The sequence below is a fragment of the Dromaius novaehollandiae genome, chromosome 16, assembly GCF_036370855.1.
Source record: "Dromaius novaehollandiae isolate bDroNov1 chromosome 16, bDroNov1.hap1, whole genome shotgun sequence".
Taxonomy (NCBI): domain Eukaryota; kingdom Metazoa; phylum Chordata; class Aves; order Casuariiformes; family Dromaiidae; genus Dromaius; species Dromaius novaehollandiae.
Genome location: NC_088113.1, coordinates 7,776,651 through 7,797,981, shown reverse-complemented (window position 1 = coordinate 7,797,981; position 21,331 = coordinate 7,776,651). Strand labels below are relative to the sequence as shown.

The 21,331-nt window shown below is 41.1% G+C and overlaps 1 long non-coding RNA gene across 4 annotated transcripts in view; it reads right to left on the bottom strand.

The window, feature by feature from the left end:
- The window catches only part of LOC135330099 (uncharacterized), an 89,883-nt gene that overhangs the window by 29,385 nt on the left and 39,167 nt on the right, over positions 1-21,331 (bottom strand). For all 4 annotated transcript variants that reach the window (XR_010391861.1, XR_010391862.1, XR_010391864.1 and 1 more), the window contains one exon: positions 18,065-18,202. This is a non-coding gene — a long non-coding RNA (uncharacterized LOC135330099). The remainder of the gene's footprint in view (positions 1-18,064; positions 18,203-21,331) is intronic.

Below are 21,331 nucleotides of genomic sequence, written 5' to 3'. Positions count from 1 at the left end.
CCAAATAATTTCAGTTTGCCTTTGAACTGTTTGGAAAGGTGAAGTGAAATCTGACTCCAAGCAGAATGTCCCTTGTCCCCACGACCTCTTTTGAGGCTAGGCTAGAGATGCATTAATATAGCTGCAGGTAGCCAGTTGCACAGGGCCTGTCTTCCCCTTGCACAGTTATAACAACATGACTAGCTCCCTCAAAATAGCAGTTTTAAACTCCTTTCCTGCCCCATCCAAATATCTGTAATAAAGGTAATTCACAGCTCTAGAGAGGTGCACACTCCTTACCCACTGATGGCCACCTGCTAATAAACTGCAGAAGTGCCCCTCGGTCTACATCTTAAAGTGTGTTATTAATGGGTTGGCGTCCCCCAGAGAACAGCAGGAGGACTGAAAGTAAACCGTCAGGATATGTCAGGATTTGAGTCACAGTGCAGCTCTAATTGAAATCTTCTCTGTCATTTACTCATCAGGAATGTAGAGCTCCTCCTTTGAATGAAACATTAGACACTGGCCTGACAGCTCCAGGTGGAAGATTATTCGGCAGCTTAATCGCTCCCTGACAGCCCCAGTTACTCCCACATCAGCATCTATTAACCTTCGTTTTATTCAGTCCCTTTTATGTCTTTTTAATCTGTGACTCTGGGGACTTTGGAACAAGAGCTGGTCAGATCTCAAAAAGGATGGCAGAGCTGTGTTTTGCCATAGCAAATTAAAGATGTTTAACCGGGCAAGCATTGCCTGTTGGGTCACCTACTTTTGAATGGAAGTCTTAAGAGAAGAGGTTGCCTTGTGAAACTAAACTATTAATCTGGTTGGGAAGGAGATAACCATTTTGCCCAAAGTTGGGATGTTATCAGAAGAGTCACACTTTTGGGGTGTACTGTTTAAAGCCCCAAGTCATAGATGTAAAAGACACCGTGAAAATATCAGTTTTCACTTAATTTAATTTTTTTTCACAAGTTAGTTTTGAGCCTCTGTGTTTGCAGAGAAAAGCTCAAAAACAGATGTGAGTACACCCTGAAGGCTCAGACACTAGAAGACAGATAAAAAGAACCCAAGGTTTATCCTCTCTAAATCAAGACTGGATGTCTTTTGAAAATTGATGCTATAACTCAAACAGAAGTTATGGGCTTGATGCAGAAATTATTAGCTGAGGTTTCCTGAGCTGTATTATGCAGGAAGTCAGACTACATGATGATAATAGTCCCTTTTTGCCGTCAAATCTATGAATCCTCCTCCTGAGTGTTTTGCAGTCGCCCCCTAATCGCCCTTCCCTGTCTTACATGCTTGGGTCCAGATTCTCAATGGTGTTCAGGTGTCTAGCACCAAGTATGGATTTTCATGAGGAAAATAAAGGAGCTTTAGCACCTGCATAAAGTCTTACTCACCTGCTCCAGTTTTTTGCTTCAGTGCAGAGAGTTCACTCTGTGTCCCCCTGCCCAGAGACGGGAAGCCAGAAAACCTGTAGCAATGAGCAAACCTAGGCACTCTGGGCTTCAATTGCCCCAGCCTGGTGACACAGGGCAGGTGCTTATCACCACTGTATGTGGGGCTCAGCCCCTCCTCATTGATATCATAAGTGTATCTCTACCTGCTCAGCTGCTACTGAAACCCCTGGAAGATCTGAGCCTTCAGACCCTGCAGTACACCTGATGCACTGCAGAAAGTCAGTGACCAGCATGTTCCTGAGTAGATGAGAAGCAGGGTGGCCATCTCAAGCTCTGTATCTGTCATAAAAACTCTTCCTTCCAGCCGCCGCCTTTACCTCTTCCAATTTCATTTTGTGCTCCTCCTGCCTTCCAGTTAACCAGTATTTCTCCATAATGCAATGAGGCTGGTCAGCTGCCAACTAGTCCCAATTATCTGTTTGTTGCTGCAACACATGTTGCTCTGCTTGATTCCTGGCTAAGCCAAGTCTTCTCTCCACCCATGGCCACAGATGCCCAAAGATTCGACACTCCTGCCTCATGTGACTCTGGCAGATTTTGCATCAAAGTTGGTCCAGATTGCCTTTGCTGGCCCCAGTCGGCTCTGCAACGCAATAGTGCAGTCATCTCCAGAATAAGTAACTCTCTTATGAAAGGACACCAGCAGGCCTCCCATTCTCCTATCTTTGCTGCTGTATGTGAAAATCAAGATCAATGAAATGTATCCAAAAAGCTGTCTCAGTCAAGAGAAGACACAAGCTTCAAGCGGTGGTGCTGTGCTTCTGCAATGCAGTCCTAGGAATCTGAAATTCATCCTCTCATCAGGGGTTCCCAGCCCCATTAATAATCTGAAATAAAATGAATCCATGCCCAGTACAGTTTCCAGCTAAGCCAGACAAGCCAAACTGGCACAGTAGATAATAGATGTGTGCTGGAAAGCTGGGGGAAACCTGGGTAATGGGAAAGAGGTGGAAAGGCTTCCTGGAAGGAATGCCTGGAAAGATGGATTTGATGGAGGAGAGAAGAGGCTGCCTGGTGAAAAGGAAAGGAATGTGTTCAAAGCAAGCCTGACCCAAGATATAACACCAAGAATGAAGAGATCAAGGGAATAGGAGAATAAAGTGGCTATGAAACACAAATAGAAATAGGAAGAACAGCAAAGATTTCAAAAGATCTATGTTGGAGACCAGACTGAGCTAAACAAGTACAAGAAGCTATGAACCCAATGAACATATTCAGGGGAGGTGCTGGTAAAGGAAAATAAAGACAGAAGTGATGATCTGGAAGCAGAGGAAGAGGTGAAAAAATCAAAAGGACTGAACAGGCAAATTCTCCTCAGATGAAGACAGGAGACGACCTTGCGGCTCGCAACCTTTTTCATACTGGGAACAGAGGGAAAGGATGGATGTGAGTAAAGTTCCTGAGTGGCAAGTTTCAGTTTAAACATATATGTATGTATGTATGTATGTACAGATAGACAGATATTCTACTGCAAAAACAAAAGGATAAAAACATCCCAGAAAGAAGTTCCTGCCTTTCCAGAACTTCTCCGGTGTGATAAGGAACAATCACAGTCCATCCTGGCCACTAAGACAGTTGTGCTGTTTGACAGCACAAGTTGCATAAGTTTAGAGAAAGGATGAATAAGTTTGCTGGCAGTAGATTTTGAGTTCTGAATTATGGGAATTTGACATGCTATGACCCCCTGCTGAATAGTAGTCCTAGGAACAGGGTCAGGAGTGCTTAACTGTGATGTGTGACTTTAACACTGCCAATTCTATCTGCACAGCAAGCATTAAGATTGTGATCTTTATTTATACCCCCCACCACCACAATGCCGCTCACCTGAGGAATGCAAGTGAAGAAAAGGCTTTGAAAGACAACTATTGCAGCTTATTTACAATGGCTCCACTGGATCGCAGCACTCTCCAGGCACATGTTAAAGCAGCAATAACGGAAGCAAAAGCATTTTTAAAATCAGCCTTTATAGCTTTGCATTGGTGACATGTATTTAAATCATCTGCATGCCATCAAACATGGGTTCCAATTTAAATGTCACTGTGGAAGCTCTTTCTCTCATCTGTTCACAAAGTCATTTGTCACTTTCCAATTCATGGCAATGAAAGGAAGCAAAGAGAAAATAAGACAAACAAATGAAGATCTATGTTTTTAATGTAAAATGTAACCCTTGAAACCTCTTACCGTATTTTTTTTTAATATCATCATTCAGGAAAAAGGAAAAAAGGAAAACAAAACAAAGCTACTGTTAAAGGAAACAATAGACAAAGGAAAAAGCTTTCTCTTTGCTTAAATACTAGAACTAATAATCAAATGAAATAACCATTATGGCTGATCATCTGGCTGCCAAAATGGATGTTTACCTTTCCATTTATTACCACCACTGTTGTGATCAACTTGAATAAGCATGGAAAAAATAAAATAAAATTAAGTGGAGGAGCTTTTTTCATAGCTTTTAATTCTAACCTCATGAAAAGCAGCCTCATTTTCCAGAAATGTGTGGCAATTTTTTTCTGGCAATCTAAGAAAGTGCTTTATATATCCTATTAATTTTTTTCTAATACCCAGTTTATGCTACACCAGATTATAGCATCCCTCTACATATGGAAACCTTTGACATCCTAAAATCCTTTCGACCAGTAACTTTTTTTAATTTTAGTCAGATTATTAAGAGCATAATCCATGAAAAATATAATATGGTCTCTATATCTGAAGACACTATTAAACTATTATTTCATTTTTATGTTTCAATGGCAACTATAGAACAGCCATAAAAACATGGATTATATGATAGCAATGATAAAAAAAAAAAGGTCACCAACAAGCACAGGGCCAAAAGTACTAGTCCCAGTCATGCAACATTGCTCCTGATGTCAGAGTATAACCTAGTGGCTGGATTTTTCACCTTAAGGGGGAAAATATTTCAAATCAAAATAATTTTTAGATGGTTTCTGAAGGACAAGAGAATTCTGACTTCGGTCGTATATTGTGAAATACATTTTTGGTTTCCCTTATCAGAGTGAGAGCTTTCAATTTTTCTCTGAAAGACCCAGTTTCTGCAGTCTTGTGATTGAAACAAGAATCACTGTTCTTCTATAAAAATAATCAAGACTGTAACCTAGACCCATATGTAAGAGAAAATACTTTAAAAATGTAAATTTTGTAGGTTAAAACACCAAAAGATGCAAAGAAAAATCTCAGAATGTTCCTTAAAGGAGTCCCATCATTTGATGTGAAAGCCATGCTTTTAAGCGAGTCTTGAATCATGGCTGTGCTCACAAAGTCTATTCACTTTCGTAAAATTACTTATGAACTTGAATTCAAAACCCATTCACATTAGATTTTTCTTTTGATGTTATGAGACTTTGGGTCAAGATTATCCGCACACAAAATGAAGCATGCACTTTCAACACCAGAAGCAGTCTCAAAATCAAAACCAGGGCTGAAAAGGGGACGGGGACAGTCCCACCTGCTATACAAATCCCAAAGCTGGCACAAAGGTAGAGGCAGGAGCATGCAGAGCGGGGAGTTCCAGGCTTGAAACTAGTTTTCACTGACTGCAAAACTGCAGCTGCACACTTGGGCTTACTAGTATTGCAGGCCTAATTCAGCTGTAGTTGTTGTGCCCACAGCTCAATCGACCCAGAGCTGATCATCTCCACTTAGGTCTCCAGTGCTTGCCTGAACACCCAGAGCATTCGCACCCACTGACTCCAGCTCTGTCTTCACATTCCCCATCACAGCATCAGGTGTAGCTGCTCCTTCAGTTTGCTTCTGTAAGAGATGAGTGGAAGGGGTAATAGGTATTGCCCCCAAAATTTCCACAGAAATTTGCCAGAATCAATTTTTAAAATTTCATTTTAATTTTGAATGCATCTCTTGGGCTTTTCAGCTGGCAACCTAACTTTAAACACTTAAATTAAGAAACCAGTTGGCTTAATTGACAATCACCTAATTGGCACATCCACCTTGTTACCATCTTTGCGCCAGTCAAAGTTTACTACCATGGATTAGGAAACAGCACTGACTGTTAACGAAATATTTTTCCATAGTCCACAAAGGAAAAAGTCTCACATTCAACTAACGTGAATGTGTGCATTAACACATTGGTTAGCTTAAGAACACAGTTTTGTTTCTCTGTAATCTTTTCAGGTGCTTATGAGTGAATTCAGCATTCATGGAAGCAAAAGATTAGATGGTCTAGATCAAAGAACAGCATGAATGGGTCCCAATCAGCATTCCCAACTGAGCTGGCTGAATAATCTGCTCTGCGAATTTGGCCTCTTGTTCTGCTCTCCAATTATCCACAGGCAGATGGTGATTTTGTTGTATTTATTCGCTATATAAATTATTTGCTGAATAACTTCAGTAAACAATTCTTGCTTGATAGATTGCCAGCAAGCAGTTCTCTGAGGCTGCTCAGCACTTGCTCTGGCACAATAAGGTGTGAAGATCACCTGGGATCATTGCTGTCTGCTGGGACGAGCAGAGTCCTTACGAACAGGTTCCCGAAGCAAATCGCTGTGATTTCAATTTCAACATTCTCTTTCTAGGAATATTTTTCTAAACTGTCTTTTTTCCCAAGAGCGTGTCGAGAGTCATCCCAGTGGCCAGAATTATCCTAGGTAAACTAAAAGAGAGATATGCCCAAGTACCCTAGTTCCCATTGCAGCTGCAGCCCTGGCTCTGCAGGTCTCCCAGGCACTTTCCTACCGAGGCCTAAGGCTTTTGGCTCTTCCTTCTCCTGGAGGGCAGTCACCACCCACCTATGACTGTGCTTTCTTTCCTGGCTAAGCAGTCGTCTTACAGTATTTTCTCTGAAAAGCTTTTATCCTAATGAATGACATAAGTTACCTTAAAAACAATAGGGCTGATGCTCAGCATGGTTTACATTCATCTGGGTCCTTCAGCCTCTCTCTGTGATGGCCTGTCTCTCCAGAGGTCTTCTGGCACCCCACCTTCTCCTTTTGCTGGAAGAGGCTTTCAGATGTTGAATGTTCCCCTGACCTCCAGGTCCCCCACTTCAGCAAAAATACACTTGCTACTCACCACTTAGCAGTGTTAAAAGACAGATACAGGTCCTTGAATCTGGAAGGTTATGCGTAGTCTGTCAAGCATATGGATTAACAGATAATATCAGAGAAGCTGTTTAGCTTCATACTTGAATTCCACTGAATCTGAGCATCAGTGAAATACTACAAATATTCTACTACTCTAAGACAAGCTGGGTCAATAAAGTTTTAGAGAAATTGCCACGGTGCATCACTGCTCATATAATAATTGTAACTCTCTAATGGGGCAACCTACAGTATTCATAAAGTTACTACATTTCCATATTTTTGAATTATTTACCTAGAAGGCCCAATAGATCACAAGAATTCTTTAAAAATGTGCACACCTATTTATGGAAAACATTTTCCAGTTTGATTTTGTACAAAATAAATTCCCTAGTGCCTGTCAATGGATTGTGGACCAACCCCCCTCTCCTATATGTGGATTTCTACCAGACAGAAATAAAGCATGGAATGGCATTAGTGTAGGTTTTTCTTATTTTATGGGCCATAAGAAAAATCACTGATCTCAGGACTTATATGCTGGCCAGCAAATGACCATTCAAAGATGAATTATAGAAGCATAAGGAATTGCCAATAAATCATACATTGATACCAAAAGCACATGGAGACCTACCAATCATAGCAGAGAGAAAACCAACATTTCTGACATTAAGATCTGAAACAATCCTGGCAGCATCACCCCTGAGGGGACAGAAATATATTTTCCAATGACTCTGCAAAAGACATGGGGATTTCTTAATGAACAAGCTGCGAAATCATCCTATATACATGAATGCAGAAATATGAGACAAAGCTAGGAGATGAAGCACGTGAAATGCTTGTTCAGCTTCAAAGTAATGTAGATACATGCTGAGCTGGCAGCCTTCAGCATGGTATAGGGCAGGAACCGAATACAGGCCTATGACTGAGCTACCAAAAATTAAGGGGTTTGCAGCTCAGTGTTGCCTGAGTGTAGATGTTAGAGTGGGAAAGACCAAGTTACTTCTATGCTTGGAAGGCTGGGCTTGGGACTGCGAGGGTCTGGACAACCATGGAGACCTACCAGCCTGTTCTCAGGACTGAGTTGTGCAACAGTTTTTTGAAAGAAATTTCACTATTAAGCAGAGGCTTTTCACAATATCATATGCTCAGGATTAATGATGTAGCAAGCTGCGGAGGACGCGAGCGTGTATTTGTGGAAGGAGGACTTAACAGTTGCAATCTTTTCACATTTGGATGCTACATGTTAAGTATACAAAGGCAGGAATTCACACCACCTAGTCTGAGATGACTAACTAGTCTAATTTGACTCTCTCTCTAATTAACAGAGAAATTCAGACAGCTCTGAAGGAGCATTTCAAAGCAGGAACCTAATTTAGCTGCTCTAAGTCACACCCCAGAGGAGCTCTCCCTGCCCCCCATTGATTATAGAGGGAACTAGAGGAGATCAGCTAGCTAACTTAATTGATTAAATTAGATGTCTAAAGTTGTGTGCTACAAGTACCCTGCAAAGTGCCCTAGAACAGGAAGATTAGCACAATTTCCAGTGCTGTGTAAAAAACCTTGAACTGTATCCAACACAAATTACACAATCTTTCAGACTGATACCGTTTTTTGATAGCTAACAGTGCTAACAATTCACTGCACGAAATATTAAGTACTGTAGAATGGCTTAGCACTGAAGCAAAATAAAAAGTCACGATTAATACTGAAACCCTGCATAAGGGTTTCTTTCTTACTGGTACTAGAATTCAAACTAGAGCAGGAGGGTGACAGAGCAGCATAACGGATGTGCTAAAAGGGAGAACTTCTCCTGGCAAGTGTAGGTGTTTGGAATAGAAAATTTGGACCTAAGAAAGCAGTTTGCAACTTTGTTGGAGGAAGAATTCCTCTTTGCAAGACAAAAGACTGTGTGAAACAAAGAGTAAATAAATACAACTCAAAATAAAAAAAAAAAAAGCATGAAGATTAAGCTCTCAGCTTCTACTGCAGCCTGACAATGCATCTGACAAGTTAACACAGGGGTTGGAAAAAAAAGAATACTTGTTTTTTTCTGCGGGGAGACCGCATTTTGAAATCACTGAAGAGTTTCTTATTGACTTCAGTCATACTGCCTCATGAACAGTCTTTGGGTAAAACCTTTGGGATGTAGCTTCATGATCATAAGATTTATCTGTCCTTCAGAAGACATTAAACAGTAAGCCATTTTCTTCCATAAATAGATACCATACAGTAGTTTTCCTCTTTCTTCTACAGCACCTTGGTCTACCTACTACTAGAGAAAAGAGTCCGGCCTAGGTTCAGCTTGCTATGTTCCCATAGAGAAAAATCCTGAATTCTTAAGTATTTATGGACATGTACCAGCCTGTATTAGCTGAGACTCTTTAGAATTAATGTGTCAGCTGTTTCTGCTAATTGCGCTTCTTTGGGCACCGCTGAGACACTGTGCCCTAGAAAAATTCTCCCAAGATGGCCTTGCTTTCATGGCTCTTCTCTTCTTGTTTCACTCCTGCCGAGCTGCAGCTTAGAGAGGCTCATTTTACAACGTGTCTCTCCGTTGACTTCTGTGGCCACCAAGCTGCCCCTGTTCACTGGAGCAAAAGCATTTTTCTTCCTGCTCCCAGGCCTCCACGTCCTGCTACCGGAAACGAAGCTACAATGTCTGAGGCACTGGAGCAGTTGCTCCTGCCTATGGAAGATGGAAGCACTAAACTGTTAAATTAACAGCTGCAAACAGCTCTTGGAATTGGAATGAAAGCAAATGAACGTGACTCCAAACCCACTTCTTCTGAGCAAGGCAGACCCCCGGTACAACCCCGGCCAGAGGAACCGCTGGCGCTCGGGGCGCAAAGCAATCGCCTGGCATGTGCTGCTGCAGGGGCTGTCGTTCCACATAGCAGCACAACCTCCACCTCTGAGACCAAGCAGTTTGCATAAAAACACTTATAGGGCAAAAAATCGTCTTGCGACTGATGGAGAAACCTTAAAAAAACATTGTGAAACTCAGTTTGTTAAGCCCCACATTGCTGCTCAGCTGGGGGTATTTTTTTCTAGACCGTTTCACCCATCCCTATATGATGATATAAAAGTCAGCGCTTCACTGAACTTTCTAATAGCCAGGACATATTTCCTTTGCAACCCCAGTGCTCTCTCTCGCTATGAGCTTTCTTCTAAGCAGCATGACACAACATATTGTAAAGGGAAAATGATAATTAGAAGGAACATTCGAGCAGAGGAACTTGTCTGGAAAAATGCTTTAGTTAAATGAAGCGATAAAGATTGTTTTTAACTTAATCTGTTAAACACACACACTCACACACACACATACGCAGATCTATCCCAGCACAAGAATGTCTGTTCACCGTAAACTTGCAGTCTGTATATGGAGGACAGACAGACAGGAGGAGGAGAAATGAATTACAATTTTGAGTTTGCCAAGGTTAAGCTGAGGTACAGAGACATTAAAGGCACATCGAGTACTGAAACTCTGAAGTGCTACATGGGACACTTGTATCACTATTTGCTCCTAGACACAAACCAAGGAGACCACAGCGTGTAGGTGTGCTGGCTGCTTCTTCCACCCATTCGGGAATCTCTGCACACTGCACAACTGTACGAGCTACCGTGTCCCACAGCTCTAGGGGAAATCTGCATCACAGACAGGAATGGAATTTAGTTAGGATACCTTAATGTTGCCATCATCCTTCTTAAGGGCTAGCGTTAAAACCTTTGGTATTTTCAGACAAACATGTAATAAATACACATCCAATACTCATTACAAATACTGGAGAGAACAATAAATGAAAAATGCCCTGAGAAGATGAAAAAAATCTATTGCCCTGACAGTCAATTTCTGTTTGTGTCTTTGGCTGGTGCAGGGGGATGATGGGAGACAGTGGCAAGCAAAAACACCCAGTTTTCAGTTAAAAATATTCCCAACCATATTATTTTTTTCTCCAGAATACATTGTAGAAATGCTTAGAAATTGTATAGCGTTTTTCTTAAATTCATATATACATACACATATCAATATATATATCCCCCTTCATAGACAATGCCAGGGGCTCAGAGACCATTCAGTTTGACCGTGGCAGCCTCTGAGTAGCAAAAATACATATTTGTTGTTTGATAAGCATTAAAAATCACCTCATACAGTTCTGAGTGTATCTGTTTGCCATCTCCATTGGGTTCTGGTTTCTTCACGATGACAGTTTTGCTGTATTTGAAGAAAGGCTTCTCTAGCATTACTTCTACAGTGCAGCCTGTTGTAGGAAAAGCCCATCTCTTCTGTTGAATTCTCTCAAACTACAGTCGAAGGGCCAAGTTGCTCCCTGAGAACCAAACCCTCGCATTTGGACAGAGATTCCTGAAAGAAAGATTAGAAGTGCTTGCTGCTGAAAACCGTCTCTGTTCAAGAGTGGATGTAAGTTAGTCAGTTGTATTTTCCTAACCAGCCCACCACAACGTTGACAGGTCCTCCACTCAGAAATGCTTTGCTGTCTCTTAGAAAAGGGAACTATACTTACTGTGGAGTAGGCTAATTTGGGCGTGCAGGGGGAGATGAGCATGGAACCCCCTTTTTTTTGGAAGCATAAAACCTAATCTGCTTTGAGGAAGGTTAAATCTTAAACAAGTGGTGGATCTTAAAAAGCTACAGAGATACACGGCTGTCAGAAGTAATTCCAAGTGAAAAGGGGTTACAGAATGCAGGCAAGGTGACCAAAAGTGTTCAGTAGATCAGGTTTGTCAGGTAAATCTCCATCACGTAAGTATACCAAAATGATCAAGAAGGTTCTCATTGTAGAGCCTTAGGAATGAGTCAATGGGCTACTAATCACTGCACAACTGCTAATGATAAACAGAAGTAAGAAAGCACTCCTGAAATCACAGTGAGAAGATGAGGGAGAAGGAGTTTTCCTACTGTTTGTGGCTCTGTCTGAGCTTGCAAGTGTGGTGCAAAAAGAAATTCATACAGCTGTCCAGAACAGATACATTTTCTCTTTTTCTTATTAAAGTATGATTTTTTTTTTTTTGTGGTAACCTTTTGCTTTCTTCTTTCAGCCCATCTTTTCTTTTTGTCTTCAAACACACAGAGAGAAAAAAATTTAAAGAAGAGCTGTATTTCAGCTCTTTGTTGGGAGACATAGGGCAGAGCAGCAGAACTTATTTGTGCTCAGGCTCCTTTCAGTAACACTGTGAAGTCAGGCTGGGGCAGGACAGCTGGTGGGTCAATGTTATGACCATTTTTTCTCACACTGTTATTCAAAATCTTTTAGATTAACATTAAAATAGCCAGTGTGAATAAGACCCAATGACTATTTCACCTAGTGTGCCATCTCAGGCAATGGTTGACACAAGAAGCCTCACAGGGAAATGCAAAAAACTGCCACCCAGGAAAATAATTTAACAAATCCTCAGTGTACTAGAACATAAGTCTAAAGAAGAGCCATTAAAGACCCGTAACACATTCAAAAGCACCCCTTGTGATTAACCATTACAGTTTTGGGTATTTTAATGATTGTCTTTGAATCTAAAAGCCATGAATTTCTGCACAGGAGATGAAATGAGGCTGGCAGTCCTAGTCAAATCTCACCCGCTGCATTCTTCTACTCATTGCTCAGATGGGGTGCCTCATCCCAGAAGACATTACAGACTGAGTGCTCATTTATTGTAATGCCTGTCTACAAATCTGCCCTTCACATCTACATAAACCTGGTTTCATTCCACCCCAGAAAAGAAACTAGTTTCTTGTATCCAAATGGGGAGACGAGAGGATAATCCAGCAGTGTGAAGATGAACTCTGATTAACCAGCCTTTGAGTCTTTCTGGATGGGGACACTAGAGGCTCCCCTGCCTTGGGAGGAAGACAGTCATGGGAGGAAATATTCTCCAGCACAATCTCTTTCGCAGACTATCAGCGCAAAAGATTCATTTCTGCTTGTTGGATTTTATGTTTCCAGTAAATTTTGTGCAGGTGAAAAGTGTCACATTCATAGCCCTGGAGACCCAGGCACTATTGTAGAGGTTATCTCTTTTCCTGACATTGCCTATAAACAAGTTCCTTTCTTTCTTTTTCTATTCTTTTACAAGCTCTCCCACCACAATGGTGTCCAAGTTCACCCTTTATGCAAACAACACATGAGAGGGAGAAATACTGGCTCTGCTCAGGTCAGCAACAAACTCTGATTACCTTTAGTCGCACCATAATTTCATAGTTGTGCTTCAAGTGCAACTACTTCCTGGGATTTAAATGTAATACAAGATTAATACCAGAGTTAAAAAATTAAATGTCTCCCTTGTTTTTTTCACAAATGCTGGTGGTTCCCAGGGTGTTCCTAAGAGATTCTTCAGTTCCTACTACACACTCTCAGCTTCAGCCAAACTCATTCTCTTGTTTAGGAGCAAGGGCCCAGCCATCGGAGTTGTAATGGAGTATTTGGGTGCTGCAGGTTGGTTAAATTGACACCAGCTTCCTGTTCTGTCCTGCCAATGTAAATACCTGTTCCTAAGGGGAAAAGATACCTTTTGGTTATTCGGCCTGGATGACCCACTCAGATCTTACTCTTTCTGCTCATGCATAACTTGTCTATGGAGCTTCTTGCTACAAGATGCTTTTGAAGCAGTGGGAATTTACTATTTTGCCTTGTTTTAGTGTGAAACAAGTAAAATTTGTTATTTTCATAGTGTTTTGCTCTCATCATGTTTGAACTTAAAATTCAAAATGGGGGTTCAGTTCCATGCAAATCCTCTTATGTCATAAATAGCATCCATGAACACGGCAAAATTGCTAATAGCACACAGTTAAAGCTCCAGCATATGACTATGCTTTTGCATCTGCAAGTCCCTGGCATAAAGGCAGCACAGATCAAAACTACTTAGCAGACATTTTCTCATTCTAAAATGACTTTTCTCTTTGTTTTTCTGTTCTTGAACTTTGGCCACTAATATTAGCATCTCATTCTTGGGAGTTCAGAACACTCAAAACATGAACTTTTTTCCAGAAGAGTCTGTAGCAGAAGGTGCTGAGACAGCATTCCTCTCACTGACAAAATTGCATAGCCCTCATTTTTAAGGACAGTATGTCAGCCAGCCAGGCTGTATAAAATGCAGTTCTGAAAATATATCTAGTAGCGTAGATACCAAGTCATCTCTGAAGGCTGAGAAAGTCCATTTTCTGCATCAATGACAAAAAAGCAGGACACAGAATAGTCACTGACTTTAATAGGCATAAAACTGGACCCAGCTTAAAAGGAATCTTCTCCAGATGATCACTCTGAGCTTTTCATTTAGTATTAGTTGTACAGCACTAGTATTGTAGCAGATACTACTTCTAAGTGAAAGCCTATGGGCTACCAAAGACATGTTGCTTGCATGCATTCTCTTACATAACAGGAGCAAGCACTTTGCCACTCTGTCTCCATGGCCGTAGCAGTAAATATTCCTAGGTAACCATCAAATCAAAATTTTCACACTAATTTAAGCTTCCTCCTGTCCTATTAGGGCATTACAGATTCATTCAACAGCAGTTAAAGAACTTCAGGCCCATAGCATTCATTGTCAGGTTTGCTTTCCGGATGGAAAGTTAAAAATAAAATTCAAGTTCAATAGCCATTCTTCTTGCAAAACATATGTCACCTATAAAAAGCCATGACATATAGCTACGTGCTACAGCTCTCTCATTTACACTTTGTCTGCAGGTGGCAAACTAAACCCAGGAAATAAATATATCATTACAGAAAAGTTAAATGGAAAACAAGCATTTTCACATATTTTACCACCATCATCTCCTCCAGAGCACCACACAGAAAATCCTCAAAAGGACTTCAGCCTTTTCTTCAGGCTAGGCCTGCAGAACCTAGTCAGCTGACTCTAAGATGCCATCCTTCCCTTCCACATCCCTTTCCCCCCAAACTCTATCTCCATGATGTGCAGTGCAAGTAACTGTATTATGGTCTTTATTTTTGCTTATAAGGGAGTCCTAGTTGGTCCTTTCTCCTTCCTACTCCTGGAGAGGCAGGAGAGGCAGGAAAGTGAGTATTAAATCAAGATGTGCTCTCCTGAAGACATCACTCATCCTTAAATTTAAAAGATGATGACTAATCTTTCCCATTCTTTCTCTTCTAATTGGAAAAAGTCTGTACTAGACAAATTTTTGTAAGAAAAAAATCGGTAGATATGTGAATAAATAGTAGGAGTTGACATAGCTTTTGTTGAATCAGATTGTGATCAGAAATCTGCTGGAGTTCTCTAAAGGTGTTAATGAGCTTGTGAATAAGAAGGACTGGTCAACATAGTGCAGCTGGATTTCTAAAAAGCTTTCATTAAAGTTCCTCACTAAGGATCTTAAAGATGTGAAACCACCATGGGATAAGAGACCTGCTCATTTTGCAGATCAATGGCTGGTTATAAAATAGGAAATAGAAGGTAAGGATAATTTTCACTATCAAGGGAGGTTACCAGCAAGGCCTTAAAAGGATCTCTGCTAGAACTTCTTTTATTTTATATATTTATCATATTTATATATATGTAACCTCAAAATGGGGATAAACAGTGATATGACAAGTTGCTGATGATACAAAGCTATTTGCAATAAATAAAATTGAAGTTCATTGCAAGGAAGCGCAAAAGGCTCCCATGACACTGCATGATAAAAATGGTAGAAGAAAGTCAGTGGGTGGGATACCTATAAACTCAGTTGACTATGGAACTCTGGACTAGATTAAATAGACTAGGATTATTCAACTGCAGTCAATGAAAAAAGATAAAAGATTGATAAACCTATAAAACTATAAATTGTGTAGTGAAGATGAACATGCAGTGATTATTCCGTTTCTTAAAATAGGAAAACAAGACAGGATCTAATGAAATTTGTGGGCAACAGGGTTAAAATAAACAAAAATAAATATTTTTAGTACAAGGTGAAAAATTACTTTGGGCCTGCTTATTGTCAAAGGATATTTCAGAGGCTGAAACCATGAACAGAAAAGATTCATTGAGATAAGTTGTTATTACTCCTAGTTGTTGAGATACATCATCAAGTCCACAAAGTGCTAACTCCAGAAGCTGGGTGAAAGATCAAATTATAATTACCTGTTTTCTTATAGATGGCTTGCCAGTTAACCTACTATTGGCCACTGTCAGGAACAAGACAGAGAGTTAGCTGGACCTTTAATCCAACCTTGTATAGCAATTCTTCCATTTTCACCATGACCACCCCCAGAATCTGCCTGCCGGCCAAACAGACTGCCTGAAAGGGAGCTGGACTATAGCCAGTTTTGAGTGGAGGGAGGAGGGCTAAAACAATTCTGGATTTAATAACTGTTTAAACCTTGTATTGCAGTCAGTATGCTTCACTATACCTTCAATATACCTTGCATCATACCAGCCTTGCATTCACTTATTTGCAATGATGTGACACAACATCATATAGAAAATGGTCAAGAACTCCAAGTTAATAAAAGATTGCCTGCCTAAATATATATAAAAAAAGCATGTTCTCCTCATCTGAACAGAACGGCTGTTGCGAGATGCTGGCCAGCTAGTTGTTCTTAGCTGAAAGGAGGAGACTGTGATAGGGCCAAACTTAGCATGGGAAACTGCGGATGGTTATCTTTAGGGAGAGACATAGGATCTACGCAGTAAATACAAGATGAAAGAGAGACACTATTCACCAGGACCATGAGCATGATATCTGCCTTATCTCAGTTGTAGCTTTTTCCTTTCGTGCTGCTGTAAGAGGATTAGGAGTTTCTTGGAAGGCTTTTGGGCTGTGAAGGGCATCCACAAAACATCCTTCTCTTACTCCCATTCAAATATCACTGAAGTCAGAGTGTCTTTCTGCAGCATCTTCTGTTTGCGGTTCAGTCCCCAGAAAAAATTACCCATGGAAGATAACTGTTGGAGCGCAGTGCTATGCTCTCTTTCTCAACTCTAGTTATAGAGCCAAAGTAGCTGCCCAAATCCCAAAGACAACAGCTGTTTCCAACTCTCTGACCCTGGGTTAGTTCTTGAGCTGAATCTGCACACAGACTCCTGACACCCACCTCCCCATCTCCCCTCCAGCACAGTTAAGCTGATCAAACTCAGACCATTTCTTCAAAGCTTCTACATATTTCTATGAGTTATCTGCCAAAAACCACTCCCCTGATAGTTATCACTTGTACATTATTAATGAAGAAAGATACCATCTCTTTTCATGCTAGCTATCAGCTCCATCCCATAACAGTCTGCTTTCTCAGAGTTATTTAGGAATGTGTGGGTTGCCTTGTCACATTGGTTGGGTAATGAAAGGGTATAGAAAACAGCCTGAGACCCAGTGCTGGAGACATGTAATTATTTCTGATATCAAGAGAGCTTGTAAGTTGGATTTTTTTATTATTTGTGCTATGATAATTGTATCTGAGTGTTTACCTTCTAGCCTTATTCCTAATTTAACAAGCTAAAAAGATGGATGCATTAGCAGGGTTTCTAAGGGGAAAAGAGTGTAATAGAGTTTCCAGTACCCTTTGCTGCTACATGAACCTTTCTGAAAGCACGGGCCACAGATGCTTGCAGTTTGTCTCAGTGACTGTTAAAGTTTATTTTCATCCCATATTTTTTCTCAGTGCTGGATGTCACACAACAAGTGCAACATGGCACAAGGCTGTGTTCTGATATGGCCCCTTTTATGCAGCTTAAGCAAAAACGTACACATTTAAAGTCCAAATACAGTGCCACTTTCATGTTGCCATGGCATAACGGAAGCTCAGCTCATTCTCAAGCCAGACAAGAATATCCCAGGCTCTAGAAGCCATGGGTTTCCCCCAAGATAACTGAAAACCCATCACCATGGGTTGGCGCAAGAGCCAACTTCTCTGCCAGGAATTATCAGAAAGAAGACATCAATGTTGACGTACAAATGCACATTAAACATATCAGTGATTTCCATAACAGAGGGAATACTACTCCACGCATCTATATACAGGGGAGAGAGCTATTTAAAGCTTTAAACTTCATCTCTGCATCCCATAAGCCTAACTGGAGTTCACTGGGAATTGCAAAGTTCACACCACAACATTCACTGAGACTTGTAAACATCAGAGAAGGTTTCATGCAGTGTGAAAAAGGATGAATCCAAGGATGAACCCATGACCATATCTGGCATAACTGACTGGCGAATTTCCAAAATTTAAGCCATTCCACTATTATAACACATCTGAAAATCTGGGCATTTTCACCTTCAGCCATCACTTATTAACATGCCCTGCTGCTGTATTACAATAGTGTGTCTGGAAAATGTCACTAGTTTTGCCCTGGATTCCAGTTACACACTTGGCTATCTGCAGCTGCATTGAATTAGGGTGTGCTGATTGATGGATTCTGAAGGCAAACAGCATACTTAAAAGAAAATGCTCCAGAAAAAAAGAGCTCAGTTCTTTCCCACTGAAAAGAAGAGCCCCTTCTAGACATTGTCTGGTCAGGAGCAAAGGAGGAAGGCGGCCTCCGAATTGAGAAAAAAGCAGACTGTGTGACTAAACTACGGTGAAAAGGAGCTCTGATCCACTGGGAGTGAGAGTCTGGCACTTGCCTCACCTTCATCTGTGCTGTTTCCTCTCCTGCTGCTTGAAGATAGCCAAGAGCTTCCTTTTTAATCAAGGACCATTGGAAAGTACCAGCGGGCTCCCACTCACAACGCGTTGATTGGCTTCCAACTGCAGTGACAATTGCATCCTGTAATCAAAATAGCAATCATTAATGGCACAATTATTCCCCCCCTCCAAACACAGACACACACTCTTGTACCACTGAGTAATGACTCAGAAATGCAGACTACAAACAATGTGAAATGTATAACTGGCTCCGGGAAACGCCAGTACCCTCGCCTCGCACCAGGCAGCTCTTTTTTCAGAATGTCAAATGCGCTCGGAAAGCAGGTGTTGATGACAGAACCTGCGGATCAAGGGACTAATTGGAAATTGAAAGGCAAATCTAAAAGAATTGAGATGGGAATCCAAGTTGATGTAATTTTTATTTTCACCCAGCCTCCCCCCACTCCATCCATGTTGCACCACCTTCAGCATCGCTCACCCACATTTTATCAGAGGGGCTGCTGCCCTACTGGGAACTACCTTCTGGCCGCTTTCCTTCTCTGTTACATGCCGTGCTCTGGGGCCACAGAGAAGGTAATAATTTTAGGATGTCTGATTTTTCTGGCTGGATTGAATACAGAGCTGGGGTAGTTTGTTCTGAACACACTTAATTGTCCTGCCAGCTTTTCCTTTTCATCTTACATCCTCACCTGCTTTCTGCTCCCTTCCTGCTTGGTGATGTGTCATTACTGCACTGCCTCCCCCTCTTCCATACCTACATCCAGGACATGGACAAGGTCTCTTTTCCCGCTCTGGGCCCTGTGCTCAACAGCTTCACACCTATCTCCTCAGACATCCTTCTCCATCAGTGGCTCAGGACTCCTTTAGCACAACCACCTTTTCCCTTCCTTTTGAGTATGAAATAAATCTCTGCAGAAGCATATCCAGCTCAGTGATGAATTCTTTTAACCTTAATATTTGCAAAGTAGAACAAACAAGTATAGCCACTACAGGATCAATTAAGTGTCACCTTCCTCTTTCAAACTTCTGATTTCTTATTAGAGCTGGGTGGAAAATGGGCTTCACAATTTGCTGTCAAGGCAGAAATGAAAAAAATAAAAATGGATGCATTTTTAATTGGGTTGTATTTGATGAAATAAAGCCAAATAGAAATTTCTGTGAGGTCTTCTTCTTCTTCTTTTTTTTTTTAATAATTACAATGAATCTTTAACAAGTTGCTATTTTAAAACATAGAGATTGCAAAGTTCTATTCTGAAATGTCAAAAAGAAAAGTATTGACAACCTCAAAATTTTCCTCTTGGCTTTTTTGCTCCCCACCAAAGGTATACACCAAGTTGAAGCCTATTTTGTGCATAATTCTCTTCTCTCTAATTTTCACTTTAGTTCTTTAAGATCTGGAGTGAGATGGAGCGTTTATGAAATGTTGTTCACGAATGAATCTTCTGGACAATAAAAACATGCACTCTATTTACTCTTCTGCAATGCACCATTTGGAAATGCTCTCACGGCATCGTATTTTAATGCCTTCTTTCCCTCCTCAACTGATTTGCAGGTATCTACCAAGGATAAGAAAGAAGATTCTTTCCTAGAGTAACCAGTACGAGACAGAAGCACAGGTCGCCACGGTGGGAAAAGTGTCTTCTTGTCAGCCTGCGTCAGACTGACTTATTAGCAAATCATTAGCAACAGGCGAATCTCAGGAGTCTGGCAGTTTCATTCAGTTCATTTCAGATAAATATTTAAAGGTGTTTGTCTTTATTGCTCTTCGCTGGGCTTATCCTAATATGTTTGGCCTGGAAATCAGACTGAGGATTTGGGAGTCTCAAACAGCTTGACAGAGCCCACAGACCAAATGCAGAGTAAATTAGTGATACATAGCGGTTGCGCTCGGTAGCTTGACAAGCAGTGGTGTTTAGAGGAACTATCGGATTGGATTTAGGACCTACAGCAAAAGGAAATAGAAGAGAGAAAAGAAGGCCTTGTTCAGCTGTCAGTCGAGCCCCGCAGCAGAAAGGAGGAGCTAGGCTTCAACAAGAGCAAAAGTCTTTCCCTGCTTGATTCTATTAATAAGTTTTTCTAAGCACAGATAGATACTTTTTATTTTAACAACTAGTTCTGCTCTATACCAGGGATTTCAGCCAAAGATGACCATCAACCAGGGCACATACCAACTCTCAAAGAGCAGAACAGCTCCCTAAGCCACAATTTTCCAGCAGCTGGACTGCTGGAAAGAGGGCCAGGATCTTCACAAAAGCAAATACTGCCTTACAGAGGCTCTGCCTTAAGGGGGAACTTAGCACTGCTGCAGCCACTCTAATCACTGGGTTCAAGGCAATTCCCAGCGCTGGGGGAAAAAAAAAAGATTTGGCTGGCTCCTCTAGTACATGATGAGACACAAAAGCAGAAACATGTGCAGCACCGCCTTTTTTTAAAGTGTATTATTATTAACTGGAAATAGCAGCCAGATCCATCATGTTCAGCATGCCCCACATCACCGCTTCACTAAACACCGCAGATTATTTCCCTGTAATTGGCTTCTTGAGCTATCTAGCAGCCTCGATTCATTTCCATTAAGGTTTGGAAGAATGAGATCATTTAATATTTCCCCATTCCTCCCCCCACTCCCTTCTTTTTTCCCCCTATTTTTGTAAATTTGGCCATTAAGTGCCCACTGCCATTCCTTCAGTCACAAAAGTTAAAGTTTAGCACTTGATATGGCAGTGGAGCAGCCCAAACAGTAGTGAAGTAAAAAGACTGTAATTCTTACTATATACTTTTGCCTCCTTACCTTGAAAGGGAAAAACATTTGTGCCCAGCAAAATCACACAACAGTTTCACTTCTGTTACATCCATCAGCTTTGCACAGAACTGCTTGAAGGAATGGTCAAGGCGAGTGAAATAACCAATAACCTATAGAAGAAAGTCCCGTAGCCTGATAACAAAACCGACATCAAATTTATAAGTCTGCTGATTTTTGCCTTTGGTAGTTGCAGAACATTAATTAAAAATGTTCTGGATATAGATTAAGTTTCTGCACTTGGAAGTTATCATCAATGCCTCACCTGCCTTGAAATGAGAACTGCATTTTTTTTGATAAATGGATTGAAAGCATTGCCTAGTCTCACTAGGTATCTGTATCTTCCCTCTGAGGATTTATTCCCTAGCGAAGTACTCCAGCTCTGTGTTGCCTCCCATGCTGTAGCTGTGCACAAGGACTGCGCACCTTCGCCAGCCATGAAACAGCTGCTTA